Source organism: Octopus sinensis, linkage group LG26, assembly GCF_006345805.1.
Source record: "Octopus sinensis linkage group LG26, ASM634580v1, whole genome shotgun sequence".
Taxonomy (NCBI): Eukaryota; Metazoa; Mollusca; class Cephalopoda; order Octopoda; family Octopodidae; genus Octopus; species Octopus sinensis.
Genome location: NC_043022.1, coordinates 11,204,007 through 11,207,446, shown reverse-complemented (window position 1 = coordinate 11,207,446; position 3,440 = coordinate 11,204,007).

Here is a 3,440-nt window from a genome sequence, read left to right as displayed (position 1 = left end):
ATGAAAAAATAAATAAAATGCCCTCTTACTGCAAATATATACGTTCCCTAAATATAATAGGCTTTTTATACGTGTATATAATAAATATTCATAATTTCTTCAGCAATTGAAATTCAAATGTTAAAAGTGAAGTAAAATAAGATTTGCTATTATGGCTGACACAAAAGGTGACGCAATAAATAGAAAACGAACATAGTCAAAACGAAAGAAAGACAAAAATGTCTGCATATATATATACTCCTCTTTCAAAATTATATATACATTTTAAAAAGTGTATGTATCTTCGCGCCAACACGCGCATGCGGGTGTGTGTTTGTGATGTTCATATGCATTTTGCCGTGGTAACTGCCTAGAGAGTTTGCCAAAGGATACTCTCAACCCTGCATAGTTTCCTTTAGTTCACCATTCACTTCAGAGTGTAGTGGGTGTGTTTTATCGTGACACAGACTCTGGTAAGGTACCCTTTCATTTCCCTACGTTTGTTCACGCAAAATGTCGGAGAAGGGAAGCAGAAGAATTAATGCTGGTGGAAGAATCAGGATGAGGCTACGAAGGTTACAAGTGTATAGTGAAAGAAGCTGAGTATCTTGAGGTTTGAGGGAGAAGTGAAGTTGGATTATGTTAAGAGTAATAATTGCCAGTGCAGAAAGTGTTGCTGTGGTATATCGGCTACAGCCTTCCATAGTTAGGTCGACAAAGTAATACAGAAAGTAAAAGAAAGTGTGAATGGGAAGAGGGTGAAAGATGGGAAAATGAATGATAGAAGAATGGACGACAGAGAATTGAATGATAGGAAGGTAAGCAGGTAACAGATAGATTCAAATGAGCGCACGCGTACACACATTTCCATAAAATTTTTCGGTTTTCACAACTTCGAACATTCTTGATGTCAGCTTGATTATGCTTGTGCGAGCTGGCAAATCTTCTCTCCTAATGATCATTACCACCGTGACACCCAACATCACAAGATCAGTCTTCACCACTTCACTACGTTTTCCTCGTTTTTCGTCTTCCATCTATTTTAATTGCTCTGCAGTTCTTTGTATGGCTGATAAAGATACCTTTCTTATTAATGATGCATACATTTTCTTTGCATTTACTGTGTTTATAAACAAGTTTGTAAATTATTATAGGTGGAAAATGTAGTCCTTTATTTGCTGACTTATATTTATCATAGAGTTTAGTTTTCTTAAAGGCTTATGCAAAAACAAAGATAAGTTTAGTTGAACAACTAAAATGCAATTATGCAGGTGTCCTAATTGTTTAATTTTTATTTTATAGAATTTATCTTAGTGATTTGGAAATAAACAGAAATAGTTCTGATACTAAAAACAACAATATTTTTTAGCTGTTACGTTAGAGAATAGAAAAATAACTAGTGTTTTTAATTTGAATATCGTGTAACCGAACTCTACATTTTAGATTACATCTTTTCTAGTCAGATAAAATACTGCGGGGTAATAATTAGTGTTTTGGCTTATTTATAGACAAAGTAAAATACATGATAGAGTGACTGATTAGGAAAGGATACAGTAATGATTTGCCAATTAGAAAACCTGAGTACGAAACCGTTAATCGTTAATTAACGAAGTTGACATTTTCGTTAACGATTTAACTTTCAAGTTAACTTTGGAAATCATTATCGGATTAACTAACTTCCGTTAACTTAAGTTGCCGCGGCGATCTTTAGGCTCAAGGACTTTAAGTTCAAGGGCCTCGTTTACTGCAGCCCCTTGGTCGTCGTACTTTTCGCAGGCATCGACAAAAGGTTTAGGACCCTCCTGGAGGATGAGAAATGCCAGCTAACTGCTGCCTTCCACCCCAGGTTTCGCCTCATCTGGTTGGATAAGTATAACAACATCAAGGTCTCCAAGGTGAGGAAAAGCATGGAAGTGTAAGGTCGAGACAGCAGTCTGACGAAGTGAGCAGCAACATTGGAGGCAGCAACAACGAAGAGGAGGATGACTTCTTCAGTGGTGTTTGTCCTTGACAACCGATGCTGGTACGCTTACGTCCCCGTAACTTAGCGGTTCGGCAAAAGATAACGGTAGAATAAATACTAGGCTTAGAAAGAATAAGTCCTAGGGTCGATTTGCTCGACTAAAGGCGGTGCTCCAGCATGGCCGCAGTCAAATGACTAAAACAAGTTAAATATATATATATATATGATGCGATTTTTTATACTTCTTTTATTTTTCAAAATTAAGATAAAGTTCTTGTTTCATCTAAAATATTTTCTCCCTTTTCTTCAATGCTTTTTCATCTATACAGTAGATTTGCAAGGCCCTTCTTCCTAAATTCACTTGTCCGTGACGGAAGATACTCCTCCATTACTATTCTGACCTCATCTACAGAATTCATATTTTTTCCGTTCAAATGATTTTGAAGACTGTGAAATAAATGATAATCAGATGAGGCAATGTCTGGCGAATATGGTGGGTGGGATATCATTTCTCATTCAAACTGCTCCAGCCTTTGGAATGTCATCCTCGCTGTGTGCGACCGAGCATTATCCTGCAGGAAGAACAACTTTCGTCTTGAAATCGAAGATGGACATTTTCCGATGGTACACAGATGTCGATGAATAATTGAATGACCAAATCAAAGCTTCTTTGCTAGTTTCTCAACAGTTACGATGGGATTTTGTTCCACCGGGATTTGGAGAACGTCCACTTCGAGATTTTCAAGAATGACGCTTGTCTTCTAGGCTGTAGTTTCCGACTCGGAATTTCTGGAACCACCGTTGACATTAGCTTACGCTTATTTCTGACACCCATATACTGCATCAATATTTCTCGCACTTTCCGTTGCGTTGTTGCCTTTATTGAACTCATAAAGCAATATATGCTGAATATGCTCCTTTGTCACTTCCATTCTAAATTTGGAAAAATAACTGAAAATCGAACTGCACTCTTCGAAACTTGCGCTAAGAATAAGGTGATGTTTTTATTTCCCACAAGGAGACAACATAGAAAGAGACAACACAATCTGATTTGGGGTCAGATGAACGAATGGTTAATACATAAATATGAAGTTAAAAATTCACAAAATAAGAAAAGAATATAAAGAAATCGAATGATAGGACAGACCGGATGACATTACGGATGGAGTGGAGAGGCAGGTTTCATTCGGACCCCACGAGCCCCGCCTCGCCACTTATACCTGAGATACGGCCTGCGTTGCATTCATGAGGTTACATTGACACGCAAAATCCATGCTACATTCTTCCATCGATTTTCAAACATTTTCACAGCTAGGCATTTTCTCTCTAGCCCTCATTTCCTTTTAAGGTGAAAGGTGAAGTAATTCACCTATTCAGGGCCAGAGATGAAGGTGCCAGACTTTAACTCTTTCAGCATTGTCTTCCAAATCACCTCTCTCGCAATTGCTACTACAATGAGAAAACAATTCTTACCTTCTTTCGAAAGGAAATCAGGCGG